This window comes from Scyliorhinus canicula, chromosome 4, assembly GCF_902713615.1.
Source record: "Scyliorhinus canicula chromosome 4, sScyCan1.1, whole genome shotgun sequence".
Classification (NCBI taxonomy): domain Eukaryota; kingdom Metazoa; phylum Chordata; class Chondrichthyes; order Carcharhiniformes; family Scyliorhinidae; genus Scyliorhinus; species Scyliorhinus canicula.
In genome coordinates this window covers 27,797,547-27,820,635 of record NC_052149.1, presented here as the reverse complement: position 1 = coordinate 27,820,635, position 23,089 = coordinate 27,797,547, and the positions used below count along the sequence as shown (strand labels likewise).

Below are 23,089 nucleotides of genomic sequence, written 5' to 3'. Positions count from 1 at the left end.
TACCCCCCAATAGTCATCAATGTTGTTTGTATAACTGAGGTACGCCATTGGACACTGGCTTCCAGTCACTAAAGCAGACGTAGGTCATCACCCTCTGTCTCTTACAGCTAAACCAGTTTTGAATCTACCTTGTCAAATAACCCTGTGTCCCATGTGCATTTGCCTTCTTTCTAAGTCTTCCATATGGACCTTATCAAAGGCTTTGATGAAATCCATGTAAACTACATCAAATGCACTACCCTCATCTACACACTTATCAATCAAATTTGTTAGGCATGACCTCCCTCTGACTTCCTAATCCATCCTTGCCTCTCCAAGTAGAAATAGATTTTCGTTTAGAATTTTTTCCAGTACTTTTCCTACCATTGATGGGAGACTCACTGTTCTGCAGTTCCCTGCCTTATCTCTATAACCTTTTTTAAATAGTGGGACCACATTAGCCATTCCCCAGTCCTCTGGCACCTCCCCGTGGCCAGAAAGGAATTAAAAATTCGGGTCAGAGCCCCTTGAATCTCCTCCCTCGCCTTCAACAGCATCCTGGGACACAATTAATCTGGACCTGGAGATTTGGCAACTTTGAAGCCTGCCAACACCTCCAATACCTTGTCACTCCCTTTAACAATTCGCTCAAGAACCTCACGGTCTCTCCCTGAGTTCCATATCTTTCTCCTCATTGTCTTGGGTGAAGAGAGATGCAAAGTATTCGTTCAATGCCCTACCAATGTCCTCTGGCTCCACCCACATAATTCTACCTTGGTCCCTATTGGGTCCTACTCTTTCCCTGCTTATCCTCTTCTCATTGATATACTTACAGAATATCTTGGGGTTTTCACTATTTTTATCAGCCAGAGTTTTCCATATCTCCTCTTTGCTCTCCTAATTGCTTTCTTGAACTCCATCCTGCACTTTCTATAATTCACTAATGCCTCTGATGATTTTCTCCCCTTGAACTTGCTAAAAACCGCTCTTTTCCTCATTGTAAACTGAATTTCTCTGGTCATCCATGTTTCTCTGGACTTGTTACTCTTCCTATTACCGTAGAGGGAACATGTTGAGCCCATACCCTCCACATTTACTTTTTGAACTGCTCTTCTGTAGATTTCCCCACAAATAACTCCTTTCCAGTCTACCTTGGCCAGATCCTGCCTTATTTTACCGAAATCCGCTCTCACCTAATCCAAAATATTTTATTGCAACTTTTCTATTTCTTTGTCCATCACAAACTTAAAATTGTACCATGTTGTGGTCACTATCACCAAAATGCTCCCCACCACCACCTCAACGATTTCATTCTCCCCCAGAATTAGGTCCTACACTGGCCCGTCCCTTGTTGAACCCTCTACACATTGAGCTAAGAACTTACATTGCGCTAAGAATGTTACATTGCTGTGTACAACTTAGTTGCTCTGTTTGCCTATAAGAGTGAATGACTTAAAAGTAATTCACTGACTGCAAAGCTCTTGGGTTGAATTTTAATGTCTTCCCTGTGGTATGTTTGGTGGTGGGGCAGCATTTAATCGAGTAGCAGGTGGGGATCTTGTCCCTTGCCTCTACTATCATTTAGTCCAGGGTGGGATGGCCTGTGGATGCCTGGACTCCACACAGACAGTGACCCAAGCAGGAATCCTGGACCCTGGCATTGTGAAACAACAGTGCTAAGCACTGTGCTACCTTGCCGCCCTTCAGTAATAGGATGGGAATAGACGGATCAGGAACCCAGAAGTATCAAAGATTTTAGGTTAGACGGACAGCATGGTCGGCGCAGGCTTGAAGGGCCGCAGAGCCTGTTCTTGTGCTGTACTTTTCTTTGTTCCTACATCTTATGGTCTTCCGTCTCACCACTGTCAACTGCAGCTCTAAAGTGGCCAATTTGTACACTTAATGGCCTTGTTGACTGCCACTGGTATTAACCTAGTGGGGGTGGGGTGGGAGGGGGGCTTGCAATGCAATGCAGGCATCAGGAAGGTGGGAGCCCACTGTGAGCTACCAGCCGTCCTTGCTCCCAACCCCCGTCACCCACTCCCTACCGCAAACCCAACCTTGTAATTTCATTCATGCTACCTTTGTTTGGGGCCCATCTAGATCAGAGGCTTCAGATGAGTGTAGCACCTGCAGCAGCCACCACCTCCCATGAGGCAATGTTGACTGTAGAAATGATGCAAGCGTCTGATTAGTGGGCAGCTGTAGGTAGCTGAGGCTCTGCCTCACCTCCATTAATTTCAGCCCAAAGTTGCATTCCTAAGCAATAGAGGGTATATTTTCTTGAATTGAATTGGTTTCCAGTTCACGTCTGTGCAAAAGTTGTATATTATAGGTCAAGAGTTGAGTCAACGTGACTCCCAAGTGAAGCAAAAAAATCAAGATTGCCTACTCTGCTGCGTGTTAGGGTGATCCCCTTCTCTGAAATTATGTAGGATTTACATAAAGGATGTAATTTTACAAATGTGCTTACCAATAATTAATTTCCATTAAAGTTAATGGGGGGATAAATCTTAGGGACCATTTTAAATTCCTGGCAAGCTCCAAATGCCTCTGGGTGGGATTCTCCATCGGTCAACGCCAGAATCAGGAAACATGATTGGGCAGAGAATTCAACATCAGCTGAAAACTAAGGATGGAGACGGGCGCCAAACGGAATGCCATGCTCCCATCCCTTGACAGAGGCATGAATGTGTTCTACACCACATGCCAGCGGGGCATGCAAATTGTACAGCAAGGGCCATTGGCATATCATAAGAACATAACATAAGAACTAGGAGCAGGATTAGGCCATCTGGCCCCTCGAGCCTGCTCCACCATTCAATGAGATCATGGCTGATCTTTTGTGGACTCAGCTAAACTTTCCGGCCTGAACACCATAGCCCTTAATCCCTTTATTCTTCAAAAAACTATCTATCTTTACATTAAAAACATTTAATGAAGGAGCGTCAACTGCTTCACTGGGCAAGGAATTCCATAGATTCACAACCCTTTGGGTGAAGAGGTTCCTCCTAAACTCAGTCCTAAATCTACTTTCCCTTATTTTGAGGCTATGTCCCCTAGTTCTGCTTTCACCCGCCAGTGGAAACAACCTGCCCGCATCTATCCTATCTATTCCCTTCATAATTTTAAATGTCTCTATAAGATCCCCCCTCATCCTTCTAAATTCCAACGAGTACAGTCCCAGTCTACTCAACCTCTCCCCATAATCCAACCACTTCAGCTCTGGGATTAACCTAGTGAATCTCCTCTGCACACCCTCCAGTGCCAGTACGTCCTTTCTCAAGTAAGGATACCAAAACTGAACACAATACTCCAGGTGTGGCCTCATTAACACCTTATACAATTGCAACATAACCTCCCTAGTCTTAAACTCCATCCCTCTAGCAATGAAAGACAAAATTCCATTTGCCTTCTTAATCACCTGTTGCACCTGTAAACCAACTTTCTGTGACTCATGCACTAGCACACCCAGGTCTCTCTGCACAGCGGCATGCTTTAATATTTTATCGTTTAAATAATAATCCCGTTTGCTGTTATTCCTACCAAAATGGTAACCTCACATTTGTCAACATTGTGTTCCATCTGCCAGACCCTAGCCCATTCACTTAACTTATCCAAATTCCTCTGCAGACTTCTAGTATCCTCTGCACTTTTCGCTTTACCACTCATCTTAGTGTCATCTGCAAACTTGGACACATTGCCCTTGGTCCCCAACTCCAAATCATCTATGTAAATTGTGAACAATTGTGGGCCCAACATGGATCCCTGAGGGACACCACTAGCTACTGATTGCCAACCAGAGAAACACCCATTAATCCCCACTCCGTGCTTTCTATTAATTAACCAATCCTCTATCCATGCTACTACTTTACTCTTAATGCCATGCATCTTTATCTTATGCAGCAACCTTTTGTGTGGCACCTTGTCAAAGGCTTTCTGGAAATCCAGATATACCACATCCATTGGCTCCCCATTATCTACTGCACTTGTAATGTCCTCAAAAAATTCCACTAAATTAGTTAGGCACGACCTGCCCTTTATGAACCCATGCTGCGTCTGCCCAATGGGACAATTTCTATCCAGATGCCTCGCTATTTCTTCCTTGATGATAGATTCCAGCATCTTCCCTACTACTGAAGTTAAGCTCACTGGCCTATAATTACCTGCTCTCTGCCTACCTCCTTTTTTAAACAGTGGTGTCACGTTTGCTAATTTTCAATCCACCGGGACCACCCCAGAGTCTAGTGAATTTTGGTAAATTATCACTGGTGCATTTGCAATTTCCTGAGCCATCTCTTTTAGCACTCTGGGATGCATTGCATCAGGGCCAGGAGACTTTGTCTACCTTTAGCCCCATTAGCTTGCCCATCACTGCCTCCTTAGTGATAACAATCCTCTCAAGGTCCTCACCTGTCATAGCCTAATTTCTATCAGTCACTGGCATGTTATTTGTGTCTTCCACTGTGAAGACCGACCCAAAAAACCTGTTCAGTTCCTCAGCCATTTCCTCATCTCCCATTATTAAAACTCCCTTTTCATCCTCTAAAGGACCAATATTTACCTTAGCCACTCTTTTTTGTTTTATATATTTGGAGAAACTTTTACTGTCTGTTTTTATATTCTGAGCAAGTTTCTCTCATAATCTATCTTACTCTTCTTTATAGCTTTTTTCGTAGTTTTCTGTTGCCCCCTAACGATTTCCCAGTCCTCTAGTCTCCCACCAATCTTTGCCACTTTGTATGCTTTTTCCTTCAATTTAATACTCTCCCTTATTTCCTTAGATATCCACGGTCGATTTTCCCTCTTTCTACCGTCCTTCCTTTTTGTTGGTATAAACCTTTGCTGAGCACTGTGAAAAATCGCTTGGAAGGTTCTCCACTGTTCCTCAACTGTTCCACCATAAAGTCTTTGCTCCCAGTCTACCTTAGCTAGTTCTTCTCTCATCCCATTGTAATCTCCTTTGTTTAAGCACAAAACACGAGTATTTGATTTTACCTTCTCACCCTCCATCTGTGTTTTAAATTGCACCATATTGTGATCGCTCCTTCCGAGAGGATCCCTAACTATGAGATCATGAATCAATACCGTCTCATTACACAGGACAAGATCCCGGCCCAACTCGGCATTTTTTGGGCTTCCCACCATGCTCCACCTCTGCCAGGATGAATTACTGACGGTGAAGTTCACTTGTGATATTGCAAATTGGGACACACACGCTGTGGCTGCTGAGGATGTGGGAGTGGGAACAAACAGTGTTCAACATCGCTATAGTGTGCTGAGAGTTGTGCAACTGGCCTGGGAAGGTCTGCCAGGGTCAGGGGAGTAATGGGGGGCATCCAGGAGGTGGGCCGTGGGGTTTGGCTGGCCGGGCACAGGCTGCCATTGCCGCAGCTTACAAGGCAGCCATGCGGCTGCGCACGCCGCTGACTGCCCACTAGGAACTTAGCATCAGAGGTCTTATGGGTGCACCTCAGGCCACCCCCCCCCCCCTTCCCCCCCTAGGTACCCTCTCGGACCAGCTGACCCAGCAATAGGATAAACATGCTCCAGCGCAACCAGTGTCATCATCTTGGCTGGGATGAGGGTGGGTATGTATTGGAGTTGCGCCCGTTCAGGTGGCGTCAATGCTAGCCCATTAACGGGACCTGAATCGCTCCGGGATTGGCACCGCATTCGTCCACATAGAACACTCACCGATTCAGTCCAAGCATCAGCACTTAGTCTCTCAAACGGAGAATTTGCCCCTCTGTCTTTCAGGAGATTGTGGGTTCAAGCATGAATTAGGATATTAGTACAATATCTAGTTGCCAGTCAAAATTACAAAATAGTGCTGTATTTTTGGATGTACTATTCTTCAAATGAGATGTTAATCCAGCACCTGCCAGCAGATTGAAATTTTAATGATGCCATGCAACTATTTGGCTTTGTCAATCTTTCTCCCTCAGCCAGCAGGAAATAAACATGCTCACTCATCTTAATGCAATCTTGCTGTGTGCAAAATGACTGCTTTGTTTGTCTATATAACACTCACCACTTCAACGTACTTATGCAAAAGGTTTCTTGAGCTACTTGAAGCAAGACTTACTTTTAAAAATTGTTATTATTAATCTTTGCACATTATTTAATGTAAATTAAGTTTTTTAATCCTTGCATTCTTTGACATAGCCTTTGCTTCTCAATAAAGAAACATTACTATTCATTAATTCACTACTCTAATGAACATGACCATCTCTGTTGCTGCCCAATGCATCATTACTCTAACATATTCTTATTTCATGCTTCCTCCTGCATAACAAATATAGATTTATTGAGATTTTCAGAACTGGTCTTTCTCTTAGCAACTTGTAAAACAATAAAATATGTAAAGGTCAGCTGTACTCACCATTATCAATCCTCAGAAATCCCAAATAACAAGCTTCCTTTGTACAACATGAGCTGTAATTCTGGTCGATTGTCTTTACCACTTCATAATAAATCGCAAAGGCATCTATCTATCAAAATTACTATTTCTATGAAGTGTCTTTAAGAACAAAGGATTGTGGACTTTAAATTGTTGTCTGCATAAAAGACTAAATAGAATAATTATGGTCTTGTTATAAATAAATGGTGTAGCTAATCAACAAACAGTTTTTTTGGTTCATGCACACTTCTAAAGCACCACAGTATATCTGTTGTATCAGTTGGCATCCCTTTACAATTACAATGTCATTTTAGTAAGATTGCAGTTATTTTCTGCTTGTTGCTAAGTGACAACACTGTACATTGAACTGCAGTAGAACGGACCTAAAAGATTTTTGACCTTCTCCAATTAAAGAACATTTTTACCTCTTTTTTTGCCCCCCAAGTTGGGTGATGTGGTGAGTAGTCTGGGGTCGGGTTAGTCAGCTGTTCAGCAGGGTAGTCGGGAAGAACATAAAATCCTGCCCTCTGACGTTGTTTTTCCTACTGGAATTGAGTACAGTTTTCTAAATAGCTTACAGAAGCTTCTAATATAGTACAACAGGACCAACAAAATCAACTTGAATTTAAGTAATATCAAAGAATTTATCAAAGCACTTCACAGGAAAATGCATGTTGAGCAAGCAAAGAATGCAGAAGGTGCAGTGGCCAGCCTCGATTTAAAGAAAATGAGATTCGATAGAATATAAAAGGCTTGGGGAGAATGTAAAGGTGGAGATATTTAGAATCATAAAATCCCTACAGTGCAGAAAGAAGCCATTCAGCCCATTGAACCTGCACCGGCCATCCGAAAGAGCAGATCCACTCGGTCCACTTCCCCCACTCAATCCCCGTGACCTAACCTGCACATTACTGAACACAAAGGGCAATTTAGCATGGCCAAGCCCCATAACCTGCACATCTTTGGACTGTGGGAGGAAACCCACGCAGACAGGGGGAGAATGTGCAAACTCTACCCAGACAAAGCCGTAATTGAACCCAGGTCACTGGCTCTGTAAGGCAGCAGTGCTAACCACTGTGCCATCATGCTGCCCTTTGAGGAAGAAATTTAAGAAAGAAATCCCTGAGGGTGAGACTCAAGAAGATGAAAGCTCAATTTGCCAATGATGGAATGAAGAGTCAGGATTAATAATCATAATACTGGGCCAGATTCTCTGGTCCCCTACCCTCCTGCTCCTGGGACCCCAATTTTATTGGCTGACCCCTCCCACAGGCGGGACTGACCTCTAAGGGTGGATGGAAGTCCCACATGATGCCAATCAATGCTCAAATGAGCGTGAAATGACAGTGGGTCTTAGAGAATCGGCGGCTGTGTATTAGACACCGACTCTTGGGCTGGCAAGTGGTGATTGCTCGCCATCATTAAAATTCTACGCATAAGAGTTTTACAGCATGAAAAGAGGTCCTTTGGCCCTTGGTATCTGTAATCCAACAGGCACTTGTCTATTCTAATCCCATTTTACAGCACTCGGTCGCTAGCTTTTTATGCTTTGGCATTTCATCTAAATGCTTCTTAAATAAGAGCATAAGACATAGGAGCAGAATTAGGCCACTCGGCCCATCAGGTCTGCTACGCCATTCAACCTTGGCTGTTATTTTCCTCATTCCCACTCTCTTGCATTCTCCCCATAACCCCTGATCCACTTATTAATCAAGAACCTATCTATCTCTGTATTAAAGACACTCAGTGATTTGGCCTCCACTGCCTTCTGCGGCAAGTTCACAGATTCACCACAATCTAGTTGAATAAATTCCTCCTCATCTCTGTTTTAAGGATCGTCCCTTTATTCTGAGAATGTGTCCTCTGCTTCTAGTTTTTCCTGCAAGTGGAAACATCCTCTCCATGTCTACTCTATCCAGGCCTTGCAGTATCCTGTAAGTTTCAATAAGCTCCCACCTCATCCTTCTAAACTCCAACGAGTACAGACCCAGAGTCCTCAACCGTTCCTCATACGACAAGGTCTTAATTCCAGGGATCATTCTAGTGAACCTCCTCTGGACCCTTTTCAAGGCTAGTACACCATTCCTTAGTTACAGGGCCCAAAACTGCTCACAATACTCCAAAATTCTGAGAGAGTTCCTGTTTCAACTACCATTTCAGGCAGTGAGTTCCAGATTCCCATCGCCCTCTGAGTAAAAAAGATTTTCCTCAAATCCCCTCACTCTAAACTGATGCTCCGTGGTTATTAACCCTTCTGTGAAGGGGAAGAGGTACATCCTATCTTCTCTATCTATGCCCCTCATAATTTTGTGATAAGTCATCTGACTTTCATCCATACTCATTCTCAGGAAAACAGGAAGTCAGTTGGAAACTACTTCCAAGTATAATAAGGGCCAGGGGGTAGAGGTGGAGCACAGTGAGATCTGCTAGAGCACAAATCAGAAGGATTTCATACCCTTTTAGGAAAGATTATTAAGGGTAAAGTAATAGCATGGATAGAGGATTGGTTAATTAATAGAAAGCAAAAAGTGGGGATTAATGGGTGTTTCTCTTGTTGGTAATCAGCAGCTAGTAGTGTCCCTCAGAGATCCGTGTTGGGCCCACAATTGTTCACAATTTACATACATGATATGGAGTTGGGGACCAAGGGCAATGTGTCCAAGTTTGCAGATGACACTAAGATGAGTGGTAAAGCGAAAAGTGCAGAAGATACTGGAAGTCTGCAGAGGGATTTGGATAAGTTAAGTGAGGCTAGGGTCTGGCAGATGGAATCCAATGTTGACAAATGTGAGGTTATCCATATTGGTAGGAATAACAGCAAACGGGATTATTATTTAAACGATAAAATATTAAAGCATGCCGCTGTGCAGAGAGACTTGGGTGTGCTAGTGCATGAGTCACAGAAAGTTGGTTTACAGGTGCAACAGGTGATTAAGAAGACAAATGGAATGTTGTCCTTCATTGCTAGAGGGATGGAGTTTAAGACTAGGGAGGTTATGTTGCAAGTGTATAAGGTGTTAGTGAGGCCACACCTGGAGTATTGTGTTCAGTTTTGGTATCCTTACTTGAGAAAGGACATACTGGCACTGGAGGGTGTGCAGAGGAGATTCACTAGGTTAATCCCAGAGCTGAAGGGGTTGGATTATGAGGAGAGGTTGAGTAGACTGGGACTGTACTCATTGGAATTTAGAAGGATGAGGGGGGATCTTATAGAAACATTTAAAATTATGAAGGGAATAGATAGGATAGATGCGGGCAGGTTGTTTCCACTGGCGGGTGAAAGCAGAACTAGGGGACATAGCCTCAAAATAAGGGAAAGTAGATTTAGGACTGAGTTTAGGAGGAACTTCTTCACCCAAAGGGTTGTGAATCTATGGAATTCCTTGCCCAGTGAAACAGTTGAGGCTCCTTCATTAAATGTTTTAAGGTAAAGATAGATAGTTTTTTGAAGAATAAAGGGATTAAGGGTTATAGTGTTCAGGCTGGAAAGTGAAGCGGAGTCCACAAAAGATCAGCCATGATCTCATTGAATGGCGGAGCAGGCTCGAGGGGCCAGATGGCCTACTCCTGCTCCTAGTTCTTATGTTCTTATTACACTTGAAGCAGAAGCATTTTCCTTCTCCAAAAAAACACTCACCACAGAGATCTAAAAACTGTCATTTTTGAAGAGAATCATTAAACTGCTATGGGCCCATGTTTAGAAAACCCCAAAGTATATCGTGGAGTTCACCTGACCTACAACTTTTTATTGATTTTGATTACGATGAGCACAAGAGCCTGTCCTTTGTTTGAATAAATTTAGAGTACCCAATTAATTTTTTACAATTAAGGGACAATTTAGCATGGCCAATCCACCTATCCTGCACATCTTTGGGTTGTGGGGGTGAAACCCACAAAAACACAGGGAGAATGTGCAAACTCCACATGGACAGTGACCCAGAGTCAGGATCGAACCTGGGACCTCGGCGCTGTGAAACGGCAGGGCCAACCCACTGCACCACCATGCTGCCCTACAACAGTCTGTCTTTCAGGTGTTATTCAACAGAGTTATTCGGCGCTTTTAATCAAAAAAGCTTTATTCTACAAATTTAATTAATATTTGTATAAACACCCACAGTAAGAATTTTTATCAACTACAAACATAAAGACCCCACACAGCTACAGTAATCTATGTATAACCCTTAATGAATTCCCCCTTAACTGTTCCAATTCAATTACAAGATCCCATAAAGAAAAAGAAAAAACCCTTTTTACCAAAACAGTAGGTAACTATAACCATTGGGTTTCTTCCACTCTTTAAAATTGAAAATGGAGAGACAGGCCAAAATTCTACTCTGGCTGAGTCTACAGCAGCCAAATATGAAAACAAAAGTAAAAACTCACAGGGCCACAAACCAGCTCCAAAACTCAAAGTGAAAGTAAAGTCTCACATGGCCACAGCCCAGCTCCACCCACACAATGACATCACTGAAGCCATGTGATAAGACAAAAACATTTCTTAAAGAGGAACTCCCAGGACAAAACAAATGATCAACTTTTAATATTCCTAAATAACCGTAGCAGCATTTTGTTTTCCATCTATGCTAATAGTTATATAATGCAAGAATGCCAGTGTTTAGTGTAAATTATGGAATTAGTGTTAGGCATATACAAATGGAGATAACTAATACAGTTCAATCTGAAAATATCCCCAGATTTATCTTCATTATAGGAAAAGAACACAAACTAGATTTCTATGACAGTAACTTGCCTTATATTTTCCTAGTTAGAGCCACTAGATGCAAATGAAGCAGAAACCACAGACACCAGCTTCTTTCCTTCATTGACTCTAAAAATGTTATGGTACATATTTAAGGTGTATCAGTCACCAAGAAATATTAATAGACATTATTCATACTATGAAATGAAATGAAAATGAAATGAAATGAAATAAAAGCTATTGTTATAATAAAATCTATTGTTATAAAGCAAAATATTGTGTTTAGTTCACAGAAACAAGGCACATAACAGTGAACATTGCTAAATTACATTATACAAACAAATAAAATAAGTTGTAACACTTGTACAACTTCAGCGTAATTGGGTCAATATTGGTGTTATTTCCATAACATTATTAATTGTCTTCAATTCATTTCATTTGGTATTTGCTCAGTTGTTGCACTCAAAAGGTTAAATATTTGGAGGCAATATTTTCACTACAGCATTATTTTTAAATGTTTCAATAGAATACGATATCAGGATGCTTTTTTAACACAAGTTCAAATGTGACAAGACAAATAAGTGTAATTATTTTACTTCTGTAATGTTCGCTAACCACTAGATGTTGCTGTTGTATAGGCTTGCCTTGCTTCATGTCTGTTTGTCAAAACATGCTGTAAACTGCAACTCTTCAAACTGGGCCAATGAAAAGCAATTAATATTTTTTAATACAGTTCTCTCAGATTTTTGGAACTGTGCTCACATAAGCAAAGAAAGCCTTATTCAAATTTATTGAAGTATTAATAGAACATATTTGTTCAATATGATTCAGTTTGGATAAGACATCAATGTAGGAATGCTGAAGAAAAAGATGAACGACTCAACATTTATTGAAAGTGGAGAGGTCTTTCTAATGAAAAATTCCTCCAGGTAGCAAGCAATATATTTACAGATTGACACTAACTAAATAATATGAGTATATTTAACAAATATAATTAGTTTAATGATGAATTAGTACAAAAAATATGTTTGAAGCCTAAGGATGGCAAAAATTTGTCACCAGTTTAATGGTTTCCCACACCAAACAACAACCAGAAAAAGAATACAAAATGTCTCTGCATGAACTGAAAAAGTTAAATAATAAAATGTAATTGTTTCACAGATCGTTGCTCAATCATGATACTGTGAAGTTATAGCAGCTTTCCTAAGAATCGTATGCAGATATTTGTTAAATCGTTTACTTAATTTGAATGTAATTATGCATATGAGAAAGAAACAAAGGAATCAAAAGAAACATTCACATTTATTGAACTTTCATAGAACATAGAACAGTACAGCACAGAACAGGCCCTTCGGCCCTCGATGTTGTGCCGAGCAATGATCACCCTACTCAAACCCACGTATCCACCCTATACCTGTAACCCAACAACACCCCCCTTAACCTTACTTTTTAGTACACTACGGGCAATTTAGCATGGCCAATCCACCTAACCCGCACATCTTTGAACTGTGGGAGGAAACCGGAGCACCCGGAGGAAACCCACGCACACACGGGGAGGACGTGCAGACTCCGCACAGACAGTGACCCAGCCGGGAATCGAACCTGGGACCCTGGAGCTGTGAAGCATTTATGCTAACCACCATGCTACCGTGCCGCCCCCCTATTTCCATTCTATTTTTTTAGTTATTGAGAAAAGAGACAAGCTATCAAATCTTTTCAACTTGCACCCATCAGTATAGCTCAGCAGAATTATCCAACTGCAATGGGAGAACAATAATGCTCCATGCTGTATTCTCCATGGCAACGCCTTCACCAACCAAAGTCCACTTGCCAACCAACCAGCACTCTCTTCTCATGCAGCACAAGCAGGCGATCTCGGATCAGCAATATGTTAGCTCTAAATCACTCAATAGGCAGTGTGCAACAGCAGCCTCAACTAGCTCTTGGATGTTCTCCCAACCCTCTTAGGAAAGCATTTTTGTGTGCAATCGTACACCCAAACTTTGAATAATGCCTTCAAGGAGATGTGATTCCCAAGCCTCAGAGTTTTCTGATCAGTTATACAATGGTGTCACAAATTTCACTTGCCTGCACTAAATATTCTCTTAGGTTCATCAGTGGACCTTGCTAGTCCATGATCAGAAGTCTACCCTTGCCACCGGTAAAATAATGTCATGATCGAATCGGAGAATCCCTACAGTTCAGAAAGAGGCCATTCAGCCCATCAAGTCTCCACCGGCCCTTAGAAAGAGCACCCTACTTAAGCCTGTGCCTCCACCCTATCCCCATAATCCAGTAACCGTACCTAACATTTTGCACCCAAAGGGCAATTTAGCATGGTCAATCCACCTAACCTTTTTTAAAATTCATTTACAGGATGTGTGCGTCGCTGGTTAGGCCAGCATTTATTGCCCATCCCTAGTTGCCCTTCAGAAGGTGGTAGTGAGTTGCCCTCTTGAACCACTGCAGGTACATCCACTGTGCTGTTAGGGAGAGTGTTCCAGGATGTTGGCCCAGTGACAGTGAAGGAACGGTGATATATTTCCAAGTCAGGGTGGTGAGTGACTTGGAGGGAAACCTCCAGGTGGTGGGGTTCCCAGGTATCTGCGGCTCTTGTCCGAGATGGTAGTGGTCATGGGTTTGGAAGGTACTGTCTCAGGAACCTTGGTGAGCTACTGCAGTGCATCATGTAGATGGAACACACAGCTGCCATTATTTGTCAGTGGTGAAGAGTTTGAATGTTTGTGGAAGGGGGAGGAATCAAGCGGGTTGCTTTGTCCTGGATGGTGTCGAGCTTCTTTTTTAAAAGTAATTTAGAGTACCAGTTAATTTTTTCCAATTAAGAGGCAATTTAGCGTGGCCAATCCACCTACCCTGCACATCTTTGGGTTGTGGGGGTGAAACCCACATAGACAGTGAACCAAAGCCAGGATCGAACCTGGGACCTCAGTGCCGTGAGGCAGCAATGCTAACCACTGCGCCGCCATGCTGCCCTGGTGTCGAGCTTCTTCATTGTTGTAGGAGCTGTACTCATCCAGGCAAGTGGAGAGTATTCCATTACACTCCTGACTTGTGCCTTGTAGGTGGTGGACAGGCTTTGGAGGGGTCAGGAGGTGAGTTACTTGCCATAGGATTCTTAGCCATTAACATGCCCTGGTAACCATAATATTAATATGGCTAGTCCAGTTCAGTTTCTGATCAGTGGTAACCCCCAGGATGTTGATTGTGGGGGTTGAGCGATAGTAATGCCATTGAATGTCAAGGGGCGGTGGTTAGATCCTCTCTCGTAGGAGATGGTCATAGCCTGGCACTTGTGTGGTGCGCATGTACTTGCCACTTGTCGGCCCATGCCTGGATCTTGCCCAGGTCTTGCTGCATTGGGACATGGACTGCTTCATTATCTGAGGAGTTGCGAATCATTCTGAACATTGTGCAGTCATCTGAAAACATCCCCCTTCTGACCTTATGATATAAGGGAGGTCATTGATGTAGCAGCGGAAGATGGTTGGGACACTAGAACACTACCCCCATGCAGACATGGGGAGAAAGTGCAAACTCCACAGACAGTCACCCGAAACTCGGGTCCCTGGTGCTGTGAGCCAGCAGTGCTAACCACTGTACCACCCACAAGCTTTCATATTGGATGCTGTACTCTAGCATATACCATCACTTCCCTTGATTTTAATACAAAGTGGAGTGAAAGGTATATGAGTGAGATAATGCATGATTAGTTTCTTTTACGCACAACATGTGAGCGAACAGAATATAGAACATAGAACAGTACAGCACAGAACAGGCCCTTCGGCCCTCGATGTTGTGCCGAGCAATGATCACCCTACTCAAACCCACGTATCCACCCTATACCCGTAACCCAACAACCCCCCCCCCCTTAACCTTACCTTTTAGGACACTACGGGCAATTTAGCATGGCCAATCCACCTAACCCGCACATCTTTGGGCTGTGGGAGGAAACCGGAGCACCCGGAGGAAACCCACGCACACACGGGGAGGACGTGCAGACTCCGCACAGGCAGTGACCCAGCCGGGAATCGAACCTGGGACCCTGGAGCTGTGAAGCATTTATGCTAACCACCATGCTACCGTGCTGCCCCATATGATTATGTAGTAAGATACATTAATGATTTCCTATTGTTCCTGTATGATCAATGCATCGAAAATGTATGTTGCTATCAGTGCCCTTGGCAAATCTCTGTTGCAAGATTGCTATCCTTAAGCTAATTGCATTTCTACTGCTTCTGTTGCAGGTTGTATGTGCTTCTACCTAGCCCAAAGCCTCCCGTTCTCCCTGACTATCAAATGAGAGATAGCTCTCCGTGTTTCTTCCTCGCTCAGACTGTCTCTCCAAGGAAGAGAGAGAATTGCCCTGCTGCAAAATTGTCTGCCAAGGTTTGATCTGCCGAGCTGACACGAAAAGCCAGCACCTCGAATTGATGTGGGTACTGATGGTACCCATAAGCATGTTCGAGGCTAGCCTCTGCCAAGTACAATGATTAAAATTGATATGAACAATTATGGAATGTACATAACTTCCCATTGTCTCAAAGTTGATGTTACATGCAAAAGTACACAAGTTGACAGCTGTTCTGTCTGGGGCCCCACCCAGGAACAACCAACACTATCATCCCTTTGGTAAACTGCATCTGCTCCTTGAAGTTTTATAACAAAATCCCTTCCCGCAGAGGAAAATGTTCTAAAATGTTTCACAGAAGCTGTCATTCCTGACTTTCATCTGCTACATGATGGGCATTTATCTTCAATGCTACATAAGAACAAAATCCACCATTGTGAGTCACAATGCAGAGCAGGTGACTAAGTGTCTTTTTATAGTACTGTTTTCAAGCTTCTTTACAGGGCTGCTTTGAAGTTCTCAGCTACACACAGTGGGAATCTCAGCAAGTAACACCTGTAAAATTCTTTGCGTGAAAATCACTGTGGACCACATTACAAAGTGATCAGTAAAATCAACTTGGACCAATTAGCGCAGATTACTATTCAAAAGGATTTGGAAAGTAATAATGCATGTATTATGTTTGCAGGGCCATAGAATATTCTAACATATTTTAAAACCCTGTTAAAAATCATGAAAAGCATCTTTTATTTCTTCAGCATCCACATCCTTTTCAAAGCACAATCCCAAGGATTTACCGACAATGACTCCCATACTAGTGAAAAAGCTAACTCTAGCTGCACCTTCAGCATGCAGATTGACTTGTACACTTACAAACCAACAATATCTTTTTAGACATAGATTATCAAAATTATTTTCCATGTTCTTTAACTGGATTTATTGTTAATTAATTCAGCATGCATACAACTAAATGCCTATTTTCTTTGATTAAAATAATTCACCCAAGCCATTATTTATAGTTAATAACTTCAATACAAGGAAATGAGATTGGAGAGAAATATTTATTTGTTTATCAACCAAGTTAGTAATAAAAAAAATGCCTTTGCTGCCAGAAGTAAAAAAAAAAAGCACGTAAAATAAAATGATTTTGAATGCTCAAAAAGCTAACCTTGAATGCACAATGGACAGTATTTATCCCACGCAGAATCACCTCACTGTATAAATCACCAATTATTTAACACAACTGACCACATGGAACTTATCAAGTAACGTGACTAAATATTCTATGAGAATATTCCATAGATCCAAAATCTATTCCAGATACTGACTACAAAACAAATCAGATTTCTGCATGTACAGCTAGCTTAATAAAAGTCAATGGACAGGATTTTCTGCTCACATTAATGTCCGGCGGGTTTAGCGACGGGAGGGGAAAATATTGCAATAGGGCAAAAGCTTTCCATGATCGCCCTCTCCTCATGTCAGTGGCGGGCAGCGTTTCCGGCCATTCAACATCCCCAAACCCCCGTCCCATCAAATTATCCATCCACAGCAGCGTCAGATCGGCATGAATCACAATGGCTTTAAAAGGTGTGCACCTAGTGAGGAACCCTTTAGATATAGATATAGAACAGTACAGCACAGAACAGGCCCTTCGGCCCTCAATGTTGTGCCGAGCAATGATCACCCTACTCAAACCCACGTATCCACCCTATACCCGTAACCCAACAACCCCCCTCCCCCCCAACCCAACCTTACTTTTTAGGACACTACGGGCAATTTAGCATGGCCAATCCACCTAACCCGCACATCTTTGGACTGTGGGAGGAAACCGGAACACCCGGAGGAAACCCACGCACACACGGGGAGGACGTGCAGACTCCGCACAGACAGTGACTCAGCCGGGAACTGAACCTGGGACCCTGGAGCTGTGAAGCATTTATGCTAACCACCATGCTACCGTGCATGGTGGGCTCTGGGGGGCAGGGGGGCTCTGAGATAAGTGCAGCGATCACAGGCCAACCCCGAATTTTATGGGACTGGCTGAAGGGTATTGTTCTGGTTGAAGGTGACCAGTCTTCGACTCATGGATGCCAGTCCTGACTGGGGTGACCAACCTTTGACATGGGGTGACTGGCCTTTGACTCGACTGGGATAACATTGGAGCACGACCGGGGTGACACTGGAATGTGGTTGACTTCCAAGTCTGAGAAATGTGAGGTTTCCTTCTGCTGCTGTACCAGGTGTTTCTTGGAAATGGGTCACAAAGGGAAGGGGAGCTTAGAGCAATGCGATGGGTGGGTACTCATCACAGGCTCGCGGTTCTACTCAAATCCTGGTTTGGGGGTGCTTCTTGATGTGGAATGTTGACAAGGGCAAGGCTAATAGAAAGTCATGTCAGTGATCATTACTCCATTGAAGCTGAGACTGTTTAGCTGTAGCTTGAAGTAATGGCGATGTCTAGGCAAAGCAGATGTGCGCATTGCCACTAGATTCATGGAGGGTGATCAGGACATCCAGAGAGGACATCCCATTATCTTTACATGCCTTCAATGAGCATTGCTCTTCCATCTGACTGATAGCAGCACACACCCTCTGACAAGATTACTGCCATGAGGACGCAGCAGTTGTCCATAGTCCATATATTGCAGGAGGATCATGACAACTTGTAGTGAGGGCAGTGTATAGATCCTCATAGAGCCTCTGTGAATGTCTGACTCCTGTTTGGCTGATGGCAGCTTGCTCGCTTTCAATGGCTAAGGTTGTATCATAGTGATGCAGTGGGGAAAATTTCACATCTCCTGATCTAACGTCATCCCCCGTCAGCTGCGCCCTCGAAGTTCAGTGTCACCATGGACTGAGACAGATGGGATGGGGAAACCAGCAGTAGCTCAGAAATGCAGAGAGCACACATTGACAATGAGCAAAATGAGTGACATAGCCCGTTACACTGTGGGAGACATCCTCATTCCCTATGAGATACAAACATGATTGATGTGGTCAGTCTCTGTGAACGGACTACACCAACTGCTGGAAATCTTGCACAAAGCACATGGAGCAAGCCCAGGATTCAGCATCCTGCCTTCATCGTATTCAGGAATTCAGGTTTCAGGTTGGGACTACAGGAATACAGCTCATCAGAGGAAGGAACCATAGAACGGGTGCAATTAGTGGTACTATATTTACAGAGGTAAACGTGATGTACAAGTGCTTAACACCTGTGCCCATGCTGTGTAACTAGAGCCTCTTAACCTTTCGAACCCTGCAGCTACGTCTTGATGCATCCCCAACAGCTACAGCAGAGGTGGAGACAGCCACTCCCTGTTGTCTGTGATGACCTTGGCATCGGTCCTCTGGAGGACTGAGACTGGAGGGCTGAGGCCTGCTTTCGGAGTCCTATTCTTCGGCAGTGTCACCCCATCCTGTGGAGCAGAGGTGGTCACAGGAAGAGGAGATTCGGATGGGTGGGACACTTGCGGATTGGAAGGCCCCGGGGTGTGCACCAACTGATCTTCCTCCCCTACAGCCCCTAGATGTCATTATGACTGGGCCATGTTTGTGAAAACCAGTACGAAATGGCACCCTGGCGAGTTCTCCCTAATGGCTCATTTAAATATGCTGACCTGGATCATGCCCAATGAGGGCAAGATCCAGATTGCAACATCTCATGGAACTCTATGCTGTTTGGGAGGGTTTAAACTGGAATGGCAGGGGGATTGGAAGCTGAGCAGGGAGACAGAGGCGGGAGAAACAAGGATCGAAACTAAAGACAGAAATGTAAGAAGCAAAAGTGGAAGTCAGAAAAAACAAGGATGATAAACAAATGGGACCAGAATGCAAAATAAAGCTAAGGTGACTAACAAGGTTAAAAGGGCTTTGTGTCTTAATGCGTGGAGCATACATAATAAGGTTGATGAATTAACAGCGTAAATAGATACAAATGGTTCTGACATAATTGAAATTACAGAGACATGGCTGCAGGGTTATCAAGGATGGGAGCTGAACAGTCAGGGGTATTTATTATTTAGAAAGGACAGATGAAAAATGAAAGGAGGTGGCGTAGCATTGTTAGCAAAGGAAGAAATCACTGCAATAGTGAGGTTGGATATTGGCTTGGAAAATCATGATGTGGCATCTGTGTGGGTGGAAATAAGACATACCAAGGGTCAGAAAACATTGTTGGGGGTTGTCTATAAACCCCCAAACAGCAGTGACAATATAAGGGAAGGTATTAAACACAAAATTAGATCTGCACGAAAAACAAATGGGACCAGAATGCAAATTAAAGCTAAGATGACTAATTCGGTTAAAATGGCTTTGTGTCTTAATGCGTGGAGCATGCATAATAAGGTCAATGACCATTATCATCGTTAACTTTAATTTACACATAGATTGGACAAACTAGCAATGATATCGGGGGTGGGGAGAGGGGAAAAGCTCCTCGAGTGTGTAGGGAATGATAATTTTAGATCAATACATTGAGGAACCAACCAAATAATAGGCGATTCTAGACTTGGTATTGTGCAATGAGAAAAGATTATTAAACATACTTCCCTTGGGAAAGAGTGACCATAATCTGATGGAATTATTCATTAAGATGGAGAATGAAGTATTCAAATCTGAAACTAAGGTCCTAGATCTAAATAAAGGGAACTATGAGAGTATGAGGCATGTGGCAAGGATAGATTCGAGTCGACTGTGGATAGGCAATTAAAGAACGTGTGCATGAATTGCAATAATTATTCATTTCTGTCTTGCTCAAAAATAAAAGAGGAAAGGTATCTCACCTATGGCTTACAAAATAAATTAGGGATAGTATTATACCCAAAGAGGATATATATATATACAATTACCAGAAAAAGAAGCAAGCCTCAGCTTTGGGGCATTTTAGAATTCAATAAAAGATGACAAAAAGTTTGATCAAGTCAGGGAATATAGAGTATGAGAGCAAAATTGCAGAGAACATAGAAGCTGACCATAAAAGCTTCTATGAATATGTGAAGAGAAAAAGATTAGTCCCTTACAATCAGAAGTCAGGGAAGTTAGAATGGAGAATGGGGAACAAAGAAATGGCTGAAGCATTGAACACATACTTTGATTTTCTTCACAAAGTAGAGCACAAATAACCTTCCAGAAATGTTAGGGAACCAAGGGTCTAGGGCAGGGTTTTTCAAACTGCGGGTCGCAGGCAGGTGTTGGGAGGGTCACGGCGTTCTCAATCATGGAAGAAGCGCCCAATGGCCGTGACCAGCTTTTAAGAATTCCAGCTGTGACCAGCTTGTAAGAATGCCGGCCACGGCATTTTTTTAAGTTGCAATGCTAGCCACAAGGGATTGGTTTCCAGTCACGTGCAGGTTGCTCCAGTTGCAGAGCGCCAAGGCTCTCCTCTCTGGTGCCATGCCTGTGTAATTCTTACGTGGAATGAGCCAGTACTGAGATCAGCAGTGTCGGGGAAGCCGATACGAGCAGGAGAAATTATTGAGATTCAGCAGCACTCTCTGTGCTGGGAATCTGCCGTTTTACACTACCGAGGAACAGATCCATGAACGCTTGAAAGGAGAGAGATACAAAAGAGAACAGACGGGAAATTTTTCACACAGAGGGTGGGGAGCATCTGGAACGGGTTGCCAGAAGCAGTGGTAGAGATGGGTACAATCCTTTCCTTTAAAAAACAGATAAATAGTTACATGGGCAGGGTGGGGATAGAGGAATATGGGTCAACTATGGGCAATTGGGACTAGCTTAGAACATAGAACATACAGTACAGAAAGAGCCGATTCAGCCCATTAAGTCTGCACCGACCCATCTTAGACCTCACTTCCACCCTATCCCCATAACCTCCTCTAACCTTTTTTGGACACTAAGGGCAATTTATCATAGCCAATCCACCTAACCTGCACGTCTTTGGACTGTGGAAGGAAACCAGAGCATGCGCTGGAAACCCACCCAGACACGAGGAGAGCATGCAGACTCCACACGGACAGTGACCCAGCGGGGAATTGAACCTGGGACCGTGGTGCTGTGAATCCACTTGTGCTACTGTGCTGCTTAGTGATAGAAACTGGGCGGCATGGACAAGCTAGGCCAAAGGGCCTGTTTCCATGCTGCAAACATCTATGGCTCTATCTAACTCCTCTCCAAAAGCAGTGATGTTAAGTAAATCATCATGGGTTTGGACAAAATCAAGAGCATTTCATGTGAATTTTGTTTTGTGGAATACTACACAACTGGTGATGCTGAACAGTGCATACGATGTATTAATGGAACAAGTTTGGATGATCGAATCATCAGAACAGATTGGGATACTGGCTTCAAAGAAGGCAGGCAGTTTGGGCGAGGGAAATCTGGTGTCAGGTACATGATGAATATAGAACTGATTAGACACTGGCAAAGGTGGATTTGGAAAACTGATCCAGATGCAGAGAATTCCAGAACATGGAGAGAAATTCTCAATTTTCACTGACTGTAATTTGAGATTATGAAGCTGGAATCTTCCTAGAAACCCGGGATTGAAGAATACAGCTGGCATGTTACTGCCTATAACTTTGTGCAGTTCATTCTTTCATCAGCCCAATTAACACTTTTTAACAGTTTCAAAAAAGAAGCTCCCAGTTTCTTAGGTGCAATTTTGGCTCCTTCTAAAGTTGTAATTTTTGTCACTCCTAATAAAAACAGAATAAAACCTGAAGAAAAAGAGAATGCTGGTTGCGACCAGGCTTTAAAGCATCAGAGAGAAAGTCACACACCTGGCATGTATACTGATGTCACTGTATGTCCACGCATTTGTGCAAAATTACAGAGGAGAGATTCCTCCATTTTCTAGCTATGAGCAAGCATGGCAACAGGACTGTAAAGAACTGAAGGTTGATCGATTTGTCATAAGGAAGAGAGGGCCAGAGACGCAAACAGGCCAGGATCTCACAGCCGAATCTGGAGAGAGCTCCTCAGGAGAGTCCACAGCAGGACAAAGCGGTGCTGGTGTGAGCCGGAGGTCCAGAGCCACTGGTGAACAACCTACTAAGAAGAAACTGAAATCGGGAACAAAGCACTGTTAAGATGATGGGCAGGATTCTCCGACCCCCAAGCCATGAATCCCGCCCCACCGCTCTGGCGCCAGCTGCCAAATTCTCTGCCGCCGGTTTTCGGGCAGGGGTGGAGACCACGTCGCAACGGTCGGGGGCCGTTGGCAGCGGCCCCCCAGCAATTCTCCGGGCCCTGATGGGCTGAGCGGCCACCCGTTTTTGGCCAGTCCCGCCGGCGTGAAATGGACATGGTCCATCCCGGCAGGACCTGGCTTGGACGGTAGCTAGCAGAGTCCTCAGGAGGGCGCGGGGGGATCCGGCCTGGCCCGTGATCAGGGTCCACCGATTTGCGGGCGGACCTGTGCCATGGGGGCACTCTTTCCCTCTGTGCCAGCCTCTGTAAGGCTCTGCCATGGCCGGCACAGAGAAGAAACCCCCTGTGCATGCGCAGGAAACACGCCAGCGGTTCTGCGCATGCGCCAACTCGCGCCGGCCCACGGTGGCCCTCCGCGCTGGTTGGCGCGGCACCAACCCCTCCAGCGCCGGCCTAGCCCCTGGAAGTGCGGAGGATTCCACAACTCCCGGGTGGCCTGACACCAGAGTGATTCGCGCTGCTC

General features: G+C 43.8%; 1 pseudogene; it reads left to right on the top strand.

Moving 5' to 3' along the window:
* Positions 1 to 14,634: 14,634 nt before the first annotated feature.
* Positions 14,635 to 21,932, top strand: LOC119964122 (annotated as a pseudogene).
* Positions 21,933 to 23,089: the final 1,157 nt, after the last annotated feature.